This window comes from Anas platyrhynchos, chromosome 10 (assembly GCF_047663525.1).
Source record: "Anas platyrhynchos isolate ZD024472 breed Pekin duck chromosome 10, IASCAAS_PekinDuck_T2T, whole genome shotgun sequence".
NCBI classification, from domain to species: Eukaryota; Metazoa; Chordata; class Aves; order Anseriformes; family Anatidae; genus Anas; species Anas platyrhynchos.
Window position 1 is genome coordinate 16,934,661 of NC_092596.1, and position 20,963 is coordinate 16,955,623.

The 20,963-nt window shown below is 41.3% G+C and overlaps 2 long non-coding RNA genes across 3 annotated transcripts; both read left to right on the forward strand.

Annotated features, from left to right (window-relative positions):
* Position 1: 1 nt before the first annotated feature.
* LOC140003337 (uncharacterized) lies at positions 2 to 10,437 on the forward strand. The gene is made up of 3 exons (XR_011811831.1): positions 2 to 1,302; positions 2,401 to 2,463; positions 8,165 to 10,437. It is a non-coding gene; the product is annotated as an uncharacterized lncRNA (long non-coding RNA).
* Positions 10,438 to 10,447: 10 nt separating this feature from the next.
* Positions 10,448 to 20,876, forward strand: LOC106018385 (uncharacterized). 2 transcript variants are annotated; one of them, XR_002404019.4, is made up of 4 exons: positions 10,448 to 10,715; positions 11,247 to 11,312; positions 12,819 to 12,977; positions 17,891 to 20,876. It is a non-coding gene; the product is annotated as an uncharacterized lncRNA (long non-coding RNA). The 2 variants fall into 2 exon arrangements; XR_003499412.3 differs by lacking the exon at positions 10,448 to 10,715 and adding an exon at positions 10,726 to 11,066.
* Positions 20,877 to 20,963: the final 87 nt, after the last annotated feature.

Below are 20,963 nucleotides of genomic sequence, written 5' to 3' on the forward strand. Positions count from 1 at the left end.
GCCAGCAGGATTGCAAAAGCCTTTTAGCCATTACCAGACTTGCCCCAGAAGTGGAACGAACACACGTCTGTGGGGAAACAAACACAGCGGCCATTAGTATTTCACAACACCATCATGAAACAATCCAGGACAGGAAGTCACATATTTTGTCTATTTAAAATCATGGAAGATGCTTAACAAAATTACTCATTTTGCAATTTAGCCAGGATGTGTGTGTTAGCGCTGATCTTCCAAATACTTCCCTCTGAAGGTCTTCGAGTTGCTGGGAGTTCACGAGCAGTTTTAGTTTTATGGCTATAAATTATTCAATACTACAGTTAAAATATAGAGGAATTATAATCCTGTCAGAGTTTCTTAAAATCTATGCAGTGAGAACTGGTAATTTGTTTGTTTCTTGACTAGTTTCAATTGGCTAATAGTAGTAGTTCTGAATGTTTATAAATAACTGGAATTACTGTTTCAAACGGACTTGCAGACTTGAGTCTTCAGGATACAGTTAGAAAATTACAATGTTTTTACTGAGTATTAAAAGGGTGTTGCTGATTTTGGAAACCTGTCTCAGGAAAGGCTTCTAGTGCAGCAGACATAAACATGCTTCAGAGATATTCAAATCAATAATAAACAAAATGATCAAATTAGAAAAAAAAATAACACACCATAATTTAAAATAGCTAGAATGGGAAGCACATTAGTTAGCCAAATTGATATTTTCCAGTTTGTCCAGCTCATTTACAAAGAGAGTTCAGAATCTGTAAGAGTACTTTAGATCTCCATTTGTAAGTTTCCTAGGATTCAACGTTGGTTTCTCGCTTTTTTTATCTAACACATATAAGAATGTTCACATTTACTGACCACTTGTTGAAAATCAGGAATCACGCTGGACTCCTTTCTCTTCTACCCATCTATCACAGTGGTTTCTTTCTGGCTTATTTGGGTATTTTAAAAGCCCTGTGTTGACTCCAATGCAATGTGGAAACTATTGTATATATCTGAGCAGCAGCCGTGTTCTTCTGTCCTGGTTTCTTATGCCTGATGCATCAGCACAAACTCCACATCATTGACAATTTTGCCTTGAGAGAGATTGTGCACCATACCAGGCATTATTAAAGGGATGTATGTGCCATCACCATTTAACCAGCACTGACATATGCAAAAATATTACGGAGCTGCTTGATAAACTCGCTGATGCTGAGCTTCTTGGCGTGGAGCATGCACAAAGCCCAGATTGGTACAGTCCTGACGCTCTCCTCGCTGCCTTGCCAGCAACGCCCAGTACTTCAGATGGATGAAAAAAATACTGAAGTGAGTATACAGCTGTGCCCATAGGCCATGTGCTGTGGTAGACTGCTCATCTGACATGTGGAAGACGGAGACTACTGTCATGCGTGGCAGTAACTAGAATTATGTCAGATGTGTGGGAAGTTCTCTTTATTATTAGGGTATTATTTCTTTTACTTTCTCCCCACATTACTTTATTTTGCCTGAATAATTATTTCTGGGATCAGAGGCAGGCTGAGGTTGCAGTCCTTGTGACGATGTTGGTAAGGCAGGGAAAAGAGAAGAAAAAAATGTGGATGAGGAAGAAATCAGAAGTAAAGTCCCAAAGGAGTAGAGACATAAAATGCAGGAGAGAATCTGCAACAAGGTTGTCAGGTCACTTTAAGCTTAATCTGAGTAAAAAGATTCAGTTTCTGTAGCTTATGTTTGGCCTCTTAATTTTTTACCTACCGTGGAAACCAGTGTGAGTTACCTAAAATCATTGGCTAGCCTTCTGTTACATAAAATATGGCCTACTTGCAGCCAGAAACCTGAGACTGGAGTCTGCAAATGCAGAATGCTCCTGAATGACTTCTGTGGAAGTGTTTTTGGTTGCTGTGGTGATTATCCATCTGTTTAAATACTTTATATGGGAGATTCTCAACTCATTTATCGAGGAGAAGATTTTCTTAAGTTGTGAGAAACACAGCATTATGCCTGATTCCTGTAGTTTTCACACTTGTGTAGCAAAAAACTCTACTTTAACTGTCATGGCAGAAAGATAATTGTATTTACTGCTAGTCTGGTATGCCTGTAACACTGGCAAATGTGTTTCTGTAGTGCAGTTGGACAGGCTCACTGAATACAGTTTATGAGGGGGCCTCCTTTAATGAATTCTCAGTCTGAAGCAGTTACACAAAATAAATTGTATTTTTACAAAGTCTGATAGGAAAAGAACTGGTGTGCAGACAGGAGCGCAGCACATTTAATGTAACTTTGTCTTACCCATAGCTTGTAATACATTTAATTCTTAATAATGAATAGTTTTGTTTTTAAAGGATCGTGCTTCCTTCAAGCAAACTGTAATACCTGTGTTTTTGAAATAATTGGTATAACCCCTGTGAATTTTGTTTTTCTTGACAGTTGCCTTAGCCATGGCACAGCAGTGAATATCCACTTCGCCTTTCAAATACCTCAGGAAATGAGGTGACGTATCTGTATTATTTCCATTCACACCCATGTTATGTTTTTATCTTGTCTTTCTGTAGAAAATGATTTGATTTTTTAAAAATAATTAATACCTATTTATCAAAACAAACAAAACTTCATAAAAGATTTTTTCCTTTTAAAAGACTATCAAATAAAGAAAATACTGTATTCAACCTACCACCTTAAAGCAGCGTACACATTGTGATTTACAATAGAAGCAAGAATTGTTCAGCCTAACTGTCCAAGCAGTTCTCTTGCCTTTAATTCACCTATTAAAACTTGTGGTTTGTTTTTCGCCTTGCTTCTGTGGCAACTTTTCAAATTTCCACCCCCCAGTGGCAGCATGTTGCATTCCCATTTTACGTCACTTGGGACTTCAACATACTAGCGTGTATTTTTTTGTGTCAGGGGTTAGACTGTTTGTTTTTATGACTAATAATGTGGACCTTGGGAGCCAGATATCTAAGTACCATTGAGGAAATATCTAAACCTCTGTTAAAGTGTAATCCCTTTCAGGACATGTCTATACAAGAGAGTAAAGACAACTCAAAGCTCTCACTGCCCATGCTGCAGACGGTCTGGAAGCAAGCCAGTGCCAGCTTAGAAGTCCTTTACCTTAGCTCTGTGCCCCTACTAATGGCCCCTGAGACATGCCTATTGTGAGTACAGCATGCCAGAAAACCATATTTGCTGCAGAATAGATAAAATGGTTTGGAAAAGTATAGCCTAAAGCATAGCTCAGTTTAAAATACTAAACAAGGGCAGGTTTCATGCACGCTTATTTCTTGAGAATAAGGCCAGTGTGAGATCTAAGCATTCATTTGTCTGTCTCATGTCTTATACTGAGTGAATTTTGCACAAAGTATACTTGTATTGTACTTCAGACAGGTACCAGGGTTCACTTCTTTCTACTTTGTGTCTGGGCTTATGGTTATTCATGTAGGAGTTCTTGACATATGCTTTGTTCTGTGAAGCTGTATAAAAGAAGCCATAATTGGGTCTTAGACATCACAGTATTTATAATCATTTAGAAACCTCAGAGAGAGCAAACGTTTAGAGTTTTATAGACAGTCATCATCTTTATGAAGTGTAGGATCTATTTCTGCGTTGTCTGTAGGACCCTGCTGAGAATCTTCATTGTCCTGCTCATCGAAAAGCTGCAAACTCAGCATGGTCTCTGCTTCTTTCGAGGATGTGCGCACACATCGCTCGGAAATAGGCAGTTAACGGTTGTTTCATTAGACCTCTAATAACATCTCTATTTCATTTTCCTTCCAAACATGTTTACTTCAGTTTTGACACTTATTAATAATGTCATCTCAAAAGTAAGAGGTCAGCCTGACAGATTTACGGCTATTATAAAATACGATGCTATCTGCATACAAATGGACAAGTAGGAGCCTCACAGTGATTTTCCCTATTATTACTGCCTAAGGAAGCAATAAAACTTTAACATTTACCATTGGGAAACACCTGCAGAGATTAAATTAAAACTAGATTATACGCTTATCAGTTAAATGTTACAAAAGCAAACTCTTCAGAGATTAACATAAAAATTATTGTTATCAAAATCTTATTAAAGGCTTCACTCAGTACAATCCATTTTGCACCTCTGCTGCTCAAGCGTTCTACATGTGCAAATTATTAAGTCTTTGTGCAGCTATACAGAGGGGAGACAGGGCAGCCTTACTGAGGGCTTTGCTACTTTGCTAGCCAATACCTATGTTTAGATTTGACTTTAAAAGTTGACCACAAGTACCATTTGTCCTTCTCTTTCTGATCCTGCCTCCTCTCTGAAGGACTCTTTACATTGCATGCTCTGTTTCTTGAGCATGGCACCAAGACCTGCTCTAGGCTCCCTCATGGAATTCTGCTGGGAATTACTCTGGAAGCCACTCGTCCTTCCTGTTGTACTCGTTCCTTATTATGGCCAGCAGGACAAAGACAAAGGATTTTCAAAAAAACAGGAGCTGAGAACAAGCAGGTGTTATTGCTGCTGGCAGATTTTCTTTATGCAGCCTTTGGTACTTTGCAAACACATTGCAGAAAAAAAAGAAATCTGGGAGGCATGTGGGCCAGAGTTGATCTCTGACCTGGCAATTCAAAAAGCTTTGGATTTGGGCTTTACTGCCTCCAGTAATTGAAGAGTTTACAGTGTAGGTAATCTGCAGGCACTGACTTGAACATGACACCATCAGCACAGGTACTACCAGTACCTGGATTACATACACAGTGGTTAGAGCTTATTTCTCCATCTGGTATTACTGATTCCTTTGACTCCAAGGCATCAGAAGCAAGCTGCCTTTGACATATTCTGAACTGTGTATGGGAGGGTACAACTCAGCAATAGCCACATCCTGAATTACTTAGATGAAGGCCCAGGCCAGAAAAAAACCTTGTGGAGATCAGACTGAGTGGTGGATCTGGAGAGCATGATGCTAATAAGAGATTGAGATTGTAAACAAGGTGGTTGTAAAACAAGCCATGTAGTTTCCAGAGGAAAAATTCAGAGGGGCTTTATAGGGTATCAGGCCATGGTTCTACAAACATTTCTTCTGGAGACAAATTTGACGTAGGAACCTCATGGCCATTTTTTCCAGCCACTTGCCATCACCTCCATTGTGTCAGCACAGACCTTAACATTCAGTTAAGCGAATCAGGGGCATGGGGCGAATCCAACTTAGAAACAAAACAAAATAAAAACAAACAAAAAAAGCAATTTAAGTTTGTAAAAATCCAGGAAATAGTGCATAGATCAAGGGGGGAGGCGGGTGTGGGGGGGAGATGCAGAGGTTGAAAAGCATAGCCAAAGACTGGGGAGTAGAAATAGCTGGAGCTTGCTTTGCAGGGAAGCAAAAATGTCTGTGCAACCATGGCCTAACATTTGAAGTAATAAGGGTTCGTTGGCCCAGCTGATAATCACTGAAATAGGTTAGGGAGTGTTAGAACGAGTATATCCGGATCAGAGGGGTGGTAACCTGTTGCAGGGCAATGCTCACAAGCCCCTGGGCAGACTGGGGGAGGACTCTTGTGTCAACACAGCTGGATTTGGGAGGAGATAGGTGTCCACAGACAGACTCCCGGCACTCTCAGGGTGCAAACCAGTCTTGCCTTACACCTCCCTCTCAAGTGTAATGTGTCTTCCAGCACTGCTGTAGCGTCCAGTTTGCCCTCCCCTGTGCCTGAAGGGACAAACTGTACATTAGCATTTTTATAACAAACTTTCTTTTGAGAGTAGGTAATGGACATATCTGGTAACTTAAGCAGAAGCCATAGGCACATCCAAATAGGGTGTGAGTCTGTGTTCTGTCATTTTATTTGGACAAATTACAGTATTTAACTTGGAAAGGCCTACTCATGTCTCTTGCTTGACTGTCAGGCTTTGAGCTGTGTGAATTACCGACATGGGGATTTAAGATTTCATTTTTCAAAAGTGACGTACGTTTTTGTGTGTACATACCTATATCCAAGATGTAGAAACTACTTAACCGTAGTCCGAATTTTCCAGTCATTATACTAAGTAATTCACTTCTACTGCCACTAGAGGTATAACATTCACTTGAGCAAATACCAAAGGAAACATTTAGTTGGAAGCCTTGCCTGTATTAATATTTCATTTTTCAAATAATGCTTTTGATCTGTTTTTTTTTTTTTTTTTTTTTTTTTGTGTGTGTGTTTTTTTGAGGCCTCATCCTACTTTGCCTGTTCCTGTTGGGCACTCTTTCTTTTATTGAACTAAAGCTGACTACTTATGAGATGAAATGCCACCTTGTGATTAAAGGGCACGGAATTGAGTGCTCATTTAAGCTGCATAAAAAGCTAAATTATAGTGTCAGTCATCATATCAATCATCTGCAACTGGCTCATGTGCAAGCTTGTACCAGCACATTTGTAAATCTCATTTCACATTGCTTGTTGTTCTGGTGCAAAATTATGTTTATTCTGAAATGCAAACCTAACAAAATCTGATATTAAATTAATTTAATTTGTGTATGTGTGTGATGACCAGCTGCCACTCAGATAGAATAACCTTTTGGAAACGCATGCAAATGTCAGTGGGGACAAGGAAAAGCTTGCAAAGCAGCAAAGCTCCCATGTCCCTGCTGGGAGTGGCAGGAGAATTGCGGTGTACCCTGGGGTTTAATCACGGACCTGCAGCGTCTGCACAGTTTGAGTGCAACGTAGGGGACGGTTCTGCACTGGGGTGTTTTCTTTTTTTTTTTGTGGGGAGGCAGAGGTTGGCCACATTAGGACTAGCTGCAGCCCTGTTGGAGCGTAATCTCCATCTGTTTGAAGTTGGTAACCTTTCTTGCAGAATTTCCGACATGCTCAGCAGCAGCCTGCCAGCTCGGTGCTGCCTGCGCAGAGGCGGCCGGGAGCTGCGGGTTGCTGTGGGAACTGCCCGCTGTGCCACTGCAGAGCTGAGGCCTCGGCAGCTCTCCCACTGCAGCCGCGCAGCCTGGCATTGCCACATGCTGCTTTTCACCTCCTCCTCAGTTTTGCCCGATGAGCACGCTGACGGCAGCTGAGAAGGACGAGAGCCTGCCAGCTCGAGAGCGAGCGTGGTGAAAGTTAGGTGACTTGAGCTCTAGCCTGAGCTGCAAATGTCTCCCATCGCAGCGAGCCCACAAGCAGTCTTCCTGCCATGTTCTCCTTGCAGGACTGCGCCCACCCAACTCCCGGCTCAGCACAGAGAAATGGAAAAACAGGAAATTCCGTGATGAATACTGGAAGAAGAGATCTCATCCGAGTTTTGTGAAATTTAGTTTGTTATTTGCAGCGAAATTGGAGCTTTCAGAAATTATATATGTTATGGATAGATTTAAACTTCTGTTTTAATTTAGTTTCTATTGTAGTGTAATATGATGTATTGTACTGTAGTATTTGTAGGCACTATGCTGCCTGGTCCAGTACTGAAAAATTATTTTGAAGGGAAAACATTGAAATGACACCAGGTGGTCTCAGAATTTTTGCTATTCCCCTAAAATGATTTTTTGACAAAGTTACTGTTTTCTTGAAGCATTTAATTACAGTAAAAGTGGGCTTATGATGAGAAAGGTGTTTTCAGCATAACTGATGCACAGATCCTCATGAAACTTCTGGTCTAGTGCAGCATTTGGGTTGCTCCTTTCCCAAATTTAATGCTAACAACACAGTTCAATACAGACAACATAGATACAGCACTTGGTGTATTCTTGGTATGTCTTCTATTTTAGTTTCTTTGTGCTTCTTGTAGTAATACTGATACATTCAATGCAGTTTTACTATACTCAAAAGAGATTTTTGACTAGGAGAAACACTCTATAAGTGTTTTGGATTATATTAGCATAAAAGTCAATAAAGTAATACCACTGAAATTATAGCAAGGCGAGATATAAAGTGGATCCATTGAATTTACTGAATACAACAGCAGTGCTATCTGACCTTACTTTTACCCTATGTACAATCATTAGCAAGGCTCTGCTGTTTATCTACAGCTTCCCCCTGTAGCACACACAATCGTAGGCAGAAAAATTGATAGCAAAAGTGTTTTGAGTGTAGTTCACTGGAGCAACTGTGTTTAGAATAATGTTAAAACATCTTGTCTCCCCAAAATCAAGAGAATGGGTGACAATCTGTTAAGCTTTTTCCACAATTTTGATAATTCTTCCAAATGATACAGTTCAGTGTCAAGTTGACCTTTATGTTTTTTTCACAGCTAAGGGAACAGTTACATAAAAAGGATGAATGAGCAACAACAAAAGAGGAAGGCTGGGATCATATAATCTGAAAACTGGAACTGCCTGCATTTATGGTTTCTTATTTCAGTAAGGGAGGCAGCACTGAAGAGTGGTTAGAGCTCATGATTTATAAGTAAGAAAATAGAGGTTCTGTTCTCATTTCTGCCGTATACTCAATGTCTGGCCCTGCATAAATCATTTAAGACCAGACTGCAATTGTCACTTAATTCAAATTAAAAAGGCAGTAAGTGTAAAAGTTCTGAAAAAAAAAAAAATCAAACATAACCAATAGTCAAAATTATGCCTTCTTTACTGGTGAAGAAAATGAGGCACACAGCAGTCAACTGTGATTTTCAGTGACAAAAATGCCTTTGACTCATACTAATTTGACTTTAATTTCTCCCTCAGTGAATGAGAATAAAACACTTAAACCATTTGAAGTACGTTGGATGTGAGTTAGTTTGTATGACTGTTAACAGTTGGGATTAATACTTGGCACTAAGCCAAATTATTGGCAAGAACACAAGTAATACAAAAGCATCATTGATTCTCAATCTTGCTGGTCATTTACGTTCACCTCTTTTGTTTTTGATAAGATACAGAATGCTTGACTTTCACACAAATTAGTAATTTGTTAACTAGAGCTCTATGACATGCCTGTAACCATGGTTGGGCAGAAGAGTTTCACTTTGTTAAAATCCCAAACCAAATCTGAGCTCATCCAGAGAGCTTCTTCCAGTCTGCCCATAATGGGAATGGGATAATGTCAAACCCAGGCTAGGTGTTTGACATTTTTCCAGGATTTTGGGGTGGACATCTGGCATGGCTTGAGCCACTGGATAATGGTCTGGTCCTCTTGAGGGAGTAGCAAATAGCCCCTAGACCTTGAAACCAGAAATTCTTACACTTTCTCCACTGAGATCCCTGAAAATGGTCATGTTTCTTTCCCCCGTCCAAGTTTCAAATAGCTAGGGAACCTGTTGGAGAAGCCACAGGTTAGCCTCAATGCCACACAGATCACTGAATTTTTGTTCAGCTGCTGTATTTGAGGCTCACCTACTTTTGATCTTAATCGTTTTTCAGGTATCTTCAGAACTAACAATGCAGAGTATTGACACATGTAAATTTATGGGGTCTGCTAAAGCAGTTCGCTTATAGTTTCATCAACCTTGGCAGCAATAAACAATAGTGTTTTCAGAGGGAGGACTGAGTTTCTGTCATGCTAGTTCATGATTCAGGATTTTTTTCGCTATTGTCTGTTAAAATTTGGTTTATGGCCTGCCTGACACAGTGACTGATACCGAAATCCTTCGATGTCTTTTGGAAATGCAACAGAGGCAATTTCCAGCCCATGATGCAGGAAACTCCTCTGTGCCAATAAATAAAAATTAACATGAAAGCAGGGTCTGTGGAAAGACCTGGCTGTGACAGAATTGTTTCTGCCTGCTTTCTTGGTTGGAGAGCAGTCGCAAAGTGAGGATTTTTACTGAGCCTGTTTAGATCCCCAGAAGTGGATTTTGGCAGGAGGCAGGATGTGGCCACTGCCAGCTGCCAGTTGAGCATGTGTATGTTCTATACCTCTGTGAAACTAATGATTAGGCTGTGATGAAAAAATAGATCTCAGTAGGAAAGAACAGCTAGCAAAAACCTAAAGCTTGTAAGTCATTCATTAACCTCAGTCTCATTTCTTAGATGGACTTTTTTCATTTTAATGAAGTTAGGGGAAAATTCCATTTTGAGACAGAAGCCATAGTGTAGCCCTGGTCTATGAAATTAGATAGCACTCTTTTGACTATCTACTGGGAAAAGGAACAGCTGAATATAATGCTTGTACACAGACAGCTCTGTATAGCGTTTCAAGAAAAGCTTTGAAAAAGATAAGATTCTCATTTTGTACTTCAGGAAAGAGGTGTGCTGACTGCAAAAGTTTATGTTATACTTGCACTGAGCACAGCAGTTTTCCGTAATGTTGCTCTAGCGCTGCCCAACTTTGTTTTACTGCCCTCCCTGTTTGCCACATCACCAGCTGCTGGTATCCTGGGGTGCTGTGGGTGTGCTGGTACCAGAGCCTGGATGCAGGGCCAAGGGACAGCTTTCTGAGTCTCTGCAAGTGAGCTGCAGCTTTGTGAGACAGGAAGTAAGAGTTCAGCTTGATAACAGATACCCTCTGCTGCTTTTGTTTTGGAAATAGTAAATGAGCAAGAAAAATATTATCATTTTATCTGGTACGCAGCAAGACTTTAAATCTGAGTTTACTCACCTTCTAAGCTCTCCGTGTATCCCTTGTTTGACCATAGGTTTTCAAACATAGCCACAGGAGGGTTATAGGGATAATTGGCTGGCAGCCTAGGGATTGTATTTAATTAATGAGGAATGCCCCAGCCATAGCAGCATTCCTTGCAGGAGCCACAACCCACATAGCTACAGGTGCTGTCCTGCTCTCTCTTCAGGCCCAGGGACTGCTCTTCTTCATGCTGGAGTGCTGTGTGTTGCAACTTGTGCCACATTTGGAAAATAATATGCTCAGTGGTAGGTATCACTGTCAGAGCAATAGCCTTGCTATTTATTACTCTGCCAGAGGTACAGAGGGTGTCCTTGGATCTTAGGGTCCTGCTGTTGCTGCTCTTTTAGCCTTACTACAGATGAATCTCCAGCTGTCAAAGCTTTGGTGGATTCACATTTTTGTATGCCTCTGTTTGATTAACCATTTCAGGGCAGCTGGTCCTGATCCTGTTGGGTTCATCTGGAGCTTCAAGTGACTGATACCTCTGAGAATTAAGCTCAAAGCGCACCAGGCTAAACTGCCTAGAGCAAAAATGCCCAGTCAAAGCCCATTAACTGAAATGTCTATTTCACTGAAATTCTTTTTGGGAAACTGAGGTTATTTTTTCCTTTGTTACTGTAGGTCTGAAGTGGTGTGCTTTAATACTCTTTAATATGTTATTAATTTTTGTGTTAAGTAATCTGATAGCTAAATATATATATATTGGTGATAATTCTTAAATTAAATTAAAGTTATTAAGTTAAGAATGTTATCTTCTACCTTTATGCTCGTTTTAGATTCATAAGGTGACTGTGGGTGCTTGCTGCGTAACAGGAACTTACCTGAAGCATGAGTATCAAAGGGTAATTTATGGTTTCAGTTGAATAATTTATATATTTTGTGTAGTTCTGTCTCTCTAAAAAATAGGAGTCTCATTAGAACTGTGCTTCTTTCTGTGCTTGTTTATCTTCTGATCTATGTTTTTCAGAACTACTTTTTCAAGTGTTTTCCCCTGTTTTACTTTTCACTTAGTTCTGTTTTCCTTCAGTTTTACTTTCTCTTCTGTCTGTGTTGCTTAATGCAAGCAGGAACTGAGGAGAGGGACAAAAGGGCTGTGTGGTCCTGGTAGGAATATCCAAGTCATTGGCACTGAGATACTAACCCATAAAAGGCCCAGTCCAGTACTGGCAATTTTCTTCCCAGGGGAACCAAGTTTGTAGTAGCACTGGGCAACTACTTAGGACCCCCCTGCCTTAGTGCAAGTACCACTTGCTTTGTACTTTTTGTTTAGTGTGCTCCAAAGCTGAGAATACAAGTGCTATGGAAACCTTGAGTCATCAGCGGCTCATCGGGTATTTCTGCTGTGCTGGACCATCACTAGGCTTTTGTGGTCTTCCCCTTGAATTTTCAATCCTCTCTTATGTATGCGTGAAGTCTGTGCCCAGCACCGATCACCCACCATGTCCTGTTCCCTCCCCCTTTCTCTGCTGCTTTCTTCTCTATTTCCTTTCTGCCCTGCTGCTAGATGATAAAATGAGGGAGCAGGAGGAATATGGGTTGGGAGGAAGGGGAGATTGAAGGGGGCAGCAGTAGGGCAGCTGGGGGGTAAGGGACAAGCTGCCTGCCCTTGGCACGGGCAGGCTGTAGAGTAAGTGTTGCGCAAAGCTGGAGAAGTGTTGGGGTGACAAATGAGCATGTTGTGACATGGGAAGTAGCTGGCACAAAGTCGCAGTTCAGTCGGACTTTCCTTGCAAACACAATAGATTTAGCTGAATAGGGAATAATTAAAGTTTGAAAATGTTTCTGACTGTTCTGAAGTTGTTTGGAAGAGAATTGGCATTATTACAGCTTTTTAAAAAAAGCTGGGCATAATCATAATTGTAAATTCTTGTCTCATAAATATTGAATATAAAATCTGTTATTAAAGTTACTTTTTAAAAATGAAACTGAGTAACTTCAGTGTGGTAATTTCTTTTTTTCTTTTGTTTGTATTTTTCCTCGTCTTTTTGCTGTCTGAGGTAAATTGTTACTTTCACTTGATTATGGAGAGCTGTTGTTTGATGGCCTTAATTTGTCTCTACTGTTTTGTGGAGAGTATCAAATCATTATTGGGGACTGGGGAGCTTTTTGACCAAGAATGGAGGACAGCTGCGTTTTCTACCCTTTGAAAACTCAATATGAGCTACAGAGGCTACAATTAAATATGAAAACATAGAATTACATTTTTCATTTTTTTTTAATCTGAAATTTGCAACTAGAAAGAGTGAGTGCAATATTCTCTCTCTGCACAATTAATACTATGGTTGCAGCAGGGAAAATGGGAGGAGGGTTGGATTGTGAAGCTCTGCCAAAAGTATTTCCTACCCTAGGAGGAAGCCTGCCAGAAGATAAAGAAGAGCCAAGCAGGAGAATGCAGAGAACCGTTCGCTGCTCATTACTGATGTGCAACACTCGTCCTTGTAGCTCTGCGCTGAGTAACAGGAACTGCCACGCTATTTCCAGGATCAGCCAGTGGCAGATGGTTAGAGGTGAGGAAAAAGTATACATGTAAAATAATCTTGGCTTGGTGTATCCTCTTGGCTTTCAGAAATCAGCAGGGTAAGGATTTGAAAACCCCAACATTTCATCTTAGCTACTTTATTTCCTATTGATCACACTGTCCCCCATGAATTTACGTAATGTCTTTTAAAATCCATTTTCAGTCTCCACAGTCTCTTAAGGCAATGACTGCCACTATGCAATTATGGGCGGGATGAAAGAATACTTCCTTTTGGGTGTTTGTTTTAAACCTGCTGCTTAATGACTTTGTTGGATGCCCCCTCAGCTTTTATACTGTAAGAGAATGTGAACAATTATTTTGTATATACCTTCTCCATTCAGGGTTTTATAGCTATCGTTTCCCTCTGCAGTCATCTTTTTTTTTTTTTTTTTAAATTTTTTCCCAACCTGAAGAACTCTTGCCTATTTAATTTCTTCTTGTAGTGAAGCTGTTCTGTATCTCAAAAAGATAAATGTGGGCTTTTTATTACTCCTCTTTCTTCTTTCTCTCAGACAAAAGTGTCAAGGAAACCTTATACAGGAATGCCATAGTTAAAAGATTCTTTGGTGCCTCTTTGTGCCAAAATAATTAGCTTTCAGCTCTTAGAATTTGCCAAAAGCTTCTGAAAGGAAGTGAAAACTCTGTTCTTGTAAACCTCTCCAGTTTGAGGTTGCATTCATATCCAAAAGTAGATAAGAGCACATAGCAAGTAAACAGGAGAAGTGTCTGGATTTGAAGTTCTCCTTTGCTGCCAGCAAACCTTCAGACTTAACACACACACAAATTGCGCGAGTGCAAGGAAGTGACAAAATCGGGACCTGAGAGATCAGGAAGTGCAGCAATTCAGGCTGTACTGAGCAAGGTCAGCAGGGCTGAACAGGAACAGAGAGGGCAGAATATTTATTTATTTATTTTGGTTTGGTTTTCCTCCACTTAGTCCAGAATAAGTACAGGATCTTCTGTCATGGATAAATCTTAAAAGACAGAAAAGAGAAATTACATAAAGAATCAGTATCTCATCTATATTCCTATCTGGCATAAACACCCAATTTGACAGAGGCAAATGCAATTATCTTCAGACCCAGGGGCAAGCACCTGCTGGGAAACACCTTGCTGCCCTTTCAGTCACACAGGCTTTCCACCTTGTGCCCTTTTTTTTGTTCCTTACTCCATCAGATTCAAGCTGACTCTTCAAGACTCTGCAGACCTATTTCTTGCTTGCTGCTGTGTCTCAGTTCTTTGAATTTCCCATCCGGTCTGTCCTGCTGGCAATTCTGCTGCACTGCACTGTCTGTTCCTGCTGTCTCCTTTTTTCATGTAACACTGCACAGAGCTAGCTGGTCTAGCAAGACAAAGGTTGTATCCCTGCCTAGTAAGTTCTTTCTGGAAACTTGTTTCTTCCAAACACCTAACAGATACCTAAGTGTTTGCTTCCCCTTCCTTGTCTTGTATGTGTGTAAACAAAATACCATGTTATTGAAGAATGAAAGGATCTTTGTTTTATTCTCTCTTGCACTTGCTCTTTGCTCAGTTTCCTTCTAATAGCAACAGTGCTGCTTGGGCCTTTCTCTCCTGTCCTGCCTTGCTGTATTGTTACCACCCACTCATTACATCATGTCTGAAATTAGCTTGAGAGAACTACAGGGCAGGGTTGATTTCTCTTGCCTCCTTAGTGAGGGCTTGGCACAGTTTTGACTGGCTTTGGGACTGGGGGTGGGGGGAGGAATGACAACAACAAAATAAGCCCTTGCGCAGCTTGGGGAAACTAAGGCAGGAAGGCCAGGTGAATATAGATGATGCTGGTGAAGGTCTGTAGCAGGGATGGTGAGAGCTCACATGGTACTGAAGCTTGTGTTCTAAGTAGATGATTCCTTCTGCTTCTGTAACTGTCTTCAGTAAAGAATGGCCATTAGTATTAAGCTTTGAATTTTTTTTTTTTTTTTTTTTTTGGGGGGGGGGGAATTTTGTAAAGGTATTGTATTTAACTGTAAGCATTTTTCATTGCAGGATGTTTTCTGATGATAAATGTATTTATTGATTGCCTGAAAGAGTTCAGTTCCAGCAAGGTGATAATAATGACCTATTAAAGTAATGTTGGAAGTGTTAATATATCAGATTTCCAGTTCAAGAACAGTAATTCTCAAGTCAAGACGCACTAAGTACAGAGTTAACATCCCATGCAGTAGTGTTCCTGTGTATTTTGGAGAATGTCTCTATCTTTTTTTCTAAGACACTACCCTCTTGCCACGACACCATGCTACCTGGAGACTGTGGGTGTTCCCCCAGGGACTGAAATGATGCTGAGGGCTGAAGGGTGACTTACAGAGCCCAAACTGGAGAATCGTGGGCCTGGATAAGGTTTGAGACTCCCTGACTCACAGTAGGGTCTGGTCCACTTTGGATCAGGCGCAAGCAGGATGTGGAGTGCACGGTCAGGTTAGGTAAACTTTCTCTGTGGGAGATACTTTGAACTCTGTAAGTGAGAACTTCTGTTGCAGGCAAGCCATGTATATAGTGGAAAGTCATAACTGTGTCCAGAAATGAAACAGTCAGGCTGGACTCTACCTTCATGATGAAAGCTGTTGGTTCAGAGCAGATCTCTACCTACATGGGTACTCTTTGTCATAAATGCCGGCTGATAATAGATGAAGTGGTGTTCACTTCTTGGTAGCACAGATCTGTATGTTCTATCTGAGGAAAACGACTTTCTGAGCCATTCCCTGTTGGCTCTAGTCTATTAAAAAATGTGTGTTTTCAGGTGTCAGTTTTGGTAATGATACACTACGTTAATGACTCTTCCTCTTAGAAACCCAGGCAGAAAGATGTAGTTTTCCTCACATGGAGCAATTCTTTAGTCTGTCTTTATATTTTGCCTAGTAAAATGTAATAAAAAACAAATCCTGCTACTTTGCACATTCATTTAATTCATATTGTTGCTTTCCACATGGGTAATACTCTGGATTTTTTTATAATGCCTTTCATCCAGAGATCCCAAGCTGATTTGGCCCGGTTCCCAGGTACAGCTTAGCAACACTTAGCATAAGACCAGTAAAAGGAAGTAACAGGGAATTTCACGCAGTTCTTGGCTGGCTGTCAACTCAAATGCACCTACAGGTTAGAGCATCCCCAGGGCTCCTGTACTCCAGCCTCTGAGCCCCCATTTTCTGTGACTGTGACTGCCTGGCACACATAGCTCCTGCCTCAGACAGCCAGAAATCCTTCTCCCATTCCTTTCTCCTCCCCAGAATAAGCTCTGTTGTCTCCCAGCATGTATGAGAGAGAGAGAATAGTTTTGTGGGGAAAACACAGTGAGAGATACAGGGCCTTATTCAGATGCTATTTGCAATTTGATCCCAAAGATGTACCGAGCTAAACAACATGCATTTGGTTTTGTATCTCTCTGCATATGTATAGGTATGTCCAGTATTTTAATTTCTTTTTCTCATCTTCAAATTTATAGCAACTCATTTCTCCAGCTTCCTAAATTTACTGAATTTTGACTACTAAGTTTAACTAAGTTTTTACTACTTTTTGCAGTAGTCAGAACATTTTTTGTTATTGTTTTGTTTTTTTCAAACTTTGAGTGTTGTTTCTTCCCTAGAGAGACTCTTGGACTTTGAAACCAGCTCTTGCATGGAAAGCTTTGCCTGTCTGGAAATTTGTTCCAGCTTGTTTTGCTGTTCAAAGTGCTGCTTCGTGGATTTATTTTATGTCTTCTCGCAGACATTTTGTTAGAATTTTGCTTATCTACCATTATTGCAAAATGATCCACCATCTTAGGCAACCAATCACTTCCTCATAGTCTTTGTGTTATTTTTTTAAAGCAAAATAGAAATTAAACCATGCCTGCTGTTACGCAGGCTGTGGTGATCTGTCTTTCACCTTTGGACCGCGGGCACTATTAGCTGTGCTCACATGAAAGCCTTTCAAAGGTACTTGGGAGCCCTTTGGGCTGTGATACGCTTTGGTGGAAGCATCTGGCAGCCCTGCAAAGGCCTGGAGTTTGTGGTTTCTTTCCTGGCTTTGAAAGAGCCAAGAACGGGGCAGTTACAGTCTGTTTTGTGGAGCTGTGCTTGTGCATTGTCACTGCCCTCACGTTGTACCCTACTGGCAGCAGCTTTCTAGGAACTGGAGATTCACATCTCTCCTTAGCATGGTACCAGCTGGACTGATGTGCACGCTCACCCCACCTCCTCAGGCTCTGCCAGGCATGGCAAAGGCTTAACCCATGTGGTAGGGAGAGGAGAGAAAACGATGTTGGCTGCACTTCACCCCTTCAGTAATAGGCCTCATTTGCTGAAGTACGTGGAAGAGATGACAGGACTTAATGAAATTCTCAGACGTTCCTTGAATTATTTTCCTAAGCATACAGCTTTCTCTTTTTGTGGTTAAAAATGACAATTACACTGTAGTATTTATGTACAGTCAGTAAATCAGCAGAAAATGTGCTGCAGTCAGGGCATGTATTTGTTGTCTTTCCTTACACTGAAAATGGAATTTTTGAATTCACAGAAGTCTGTGAAAATGTGAAATTCATGCAAAGCTGGGAGGCCCACAGCAATATGGGATTTGCACCTTAGTTACAGTTACGTTCCTCTAACTTGCAAACCCAAACTCCTGGAAGGCAGAGGGGAGTTGGCTGCTATTAAGGCAAGTTTTGGTTCAGACTCTCAAACTCTTTGTTGTCTTTAGTGGAATGATTACAGAAAGGGTATGGAGCAGGTGAAGGGGGCAGAAATCTATAAAGGCTGAGTTACAGTCCTGTGGAAGTTTGTAGTGCAGTTACAAAATCACACACACAATGGCGGCTGCTGAGCAATATCCTGGAACATACTGGTCTGCTTTTGTTGTGGCTGGCTTGTTTATTTGTTTTGTTGTTTGTTTGTTTTTTCCTCTTTTCAGAAGGGGCCCTGTGAGACTGGCAGAAGCAGCCTGTCCTGTTCTACTGTCTGGCTTAAGAGTGGCTAACTGCTGATGGGTGAGAATATTTAGCCCTGATACAGCACAAAATATCAAAGGGGTTGAATTTGCTCAGCTTCTGCCATCTCAAATATAATTCTGTATTCTCACTCTGATGTGTAGTTACTGGAGCTGTGGAAAGAGGAAGTTACCTAGTACATTTTTTTTTTTACCTTTCATACTGCACATGAATTCTTAATGGAAATGAGAGATTTCATCTTTCTGACAGGGACAGTATAGACTTATGGCTGGCTAAGAGCTAAGCACCTGTGAAATCTCACTGTGGTACTGAAACTTTTATCTCGCGTGGTAGTGAGTAAGTCCCTTAGCCCTGGTGGCAACTGCTTTCCTGTATAATAGGGCTTATACTTCTCACCTCGCTAAGCGAATTAATCAGTATTTTTACCGTGATGGAACGGTTGCTGCTTCTGCTCTGGCTTGAAGCTTTTTAAATCAAGCAGGAAAGTCATCAGGGCAGCTGTATTACAAGGCCGAGATAGGGAGCCACAGATGTGGAGGGAGGAGTGCAGGATTTAGCTGTTGATCCAGATTTTCAGTAGATATTTTCTGACTAAGGTATCAAGCATGTCCCAAATTCAGATGGCTAATTGGTGCTGAAGCTGACGTCCTTTAGTGCCTAAAGGAGCATGCCTAGAGTCTCACAGGTATATTACTTGTTCAAGGCAGAAAATAGCTAGGTGAGAAAAAAAGTAACAGATGAAGGAATACAAAAGTGTTAAGAAGTAAGATTGTTAGAGCTAAAATCCTGTTAGTGCCAACAGCTTAGATGTTAAGCTGTGCTAGGACAAGGAACAGAAAAATAATAACTTATCAGCACAACAGGGAAAAATACAACTCATCTGTTTGGTCAGAAATTGACGGAAAACATTCTTATAGAATAACATTCCTATTTACTGTGGGATAGAATATTGAGGCAGGAGTGATTTCAAAATACTTAATTGTAGGAGAGCTTAATCTGCAGTAGCTGTTCTGATTAATTTCCCCATAGAGAAAATTTCTTTAACTATCACAGCTGAAGAAATTAAGATGAGTGTAATTTCAATTGAAAATCAAGCATAGTTTGAACTTTATAGATGTAGCAAATGTCTGTCACCATAGCTGCCAGGTAGTCAGCAGTGCAAACACAGCTTGTATAGAGTAGCTGTAAAGAACCACTCTAACTGCATTCATGCACATTAGCAACCATGGTGTCCATTATTTTCAGGAATAAAGAAAGTCTCATTAAATTAAGTAGATGTCTTGTGTTGTGCCCAGAAAATTGCAAGACTTCAGCTCTTGTGGTGTCCAGCAGGAGCAAGCTCCAAAAGCTAAAACTCTCAACAGAGGAGAGTATGTGAACATCGCCTGCTGCTGCCCTTGGAAAGGTCAGCCTCTGAAACTGGAAACAAGAGAGTTTTGTCTTGACCTTTAAATATTATGCTTGGATGGGAGAGAACTGGCTTTTAGGTTTCTGGCAGTCTGGAGTTAAAATAAAAAAAAAAAATGGTGAGAGTATGAGCTTTTAATTGTTTAGCATTTCATACAGCCTGACTTGAGGACACTGTAGGACGTGGGGCCTCTAGGTTGCCAGTTTGAATTGGCTGAGGTCAGCTGGAATCAAAAGTTAGTCTCTGACCTCATCTCGTTGATGTGAGAGAAATGCATAGGTGGCCTCATCAAGTTCTCAGCGCAGGGACCTAGTGGTATTAGCTGGCACCTTGTACCAATAGTTTATTTTCCGTTCAGTCCTTAGCAAATCTATTCATATCTAGGAACTGTCTTTACAGACTGACATGCAGCAGTACAAAAACAAAACAAACCAAAACCACATGGTATCTGTGTTTTTTGTCTTATGTGTAGAGATTGAAACCCTGATTCTTATAGTCTGGTTCCATCGGTGTGCACTAATACATAACATTATTTATCCCTTTTGGAGTTTCTGCTATGATTTCTAACATTCAAAAACTTTAATCACAGTTGCATTTACAGATACACAACTCAGAGAGAGGGCCTAGATAATGGAATGGAGAGTCTCCAAGTTTGATAGTATTTGTTTTCAAAATGAGCTGCTTCTCAACTAGTAATTTCTCCACTTATGGTGCACTGCAATTAAATAATTTCATAATAGTATATTAAATATTTGCAGAGGCTTAAAAAAAAAAAAAAAACAACAAAAACAACTAACTACCACAAATGTCTTTCTAAAAACAATATGGAGACTTGCCACTGTCCTGTATTTGGATTATTTTTTTTTAAATGACAAAAGGGACAAGCATGTCCCTGAATTAAATGGATTTACATTTCTGGTTATTTTGGTCAAGGTAGGTAATGGTTTTTACAAATATTTGCATTTTGCAATGGTTTGTTACGGGGATTTGGGAATTTACCTGTGGGGTTGTGAAGCAACAGCATTGCCCCAATAATTATAAGTATGGGAGCGAAAGCTGCCTCTTGGCCTATTGTTCAAACTGGGGGGCGGGTGGGTAAGTGTGGAAAGAGCCTTCGAATGTAAAAGCAGTGGAGAATGCTATGAGCTCCTTAATTATTATTGTTAACTAAGATTCGTGTTGACAGTGCTGCTTTTGTGTGCTTTGGATGCGGTCCCGGAGGCAGCCGCAGCGCTCCGAGCCCCCCAGCCCCTCTCATCCCCTCACGGCTGAGGAGGGGGGGGCGGTTGGGGCCTGCCCCGCGGCCGGGCCCTGCCCGTGTTAACGCGGGGCGCGGCCGCCCCCGGCCCCTTCCCCGCAGCTCCCGGCCGCAGGGCGGCGGGGCCGGGCCGGGCCGGGCCGGGCCGCGGGGGACCGTGAGGGGCGGGCGGCCCCTGTGGCGAGGGGCGGGGAGCCCCGCGGCGGGGCGGGGCGGGGCGTGCTGACAGGTGCGGCGACGCGCGCGCGCGCAGGCAGCCTCTCGTCAGCGCCTCCCCCCCCCTCCCTCCCTTCCTTTCCCCGTCATCCCGCCGCCTCCCCGCTCCCCTCCGCCATGAATATGCAAATGCGGGTATAATTGGCAGCCAATG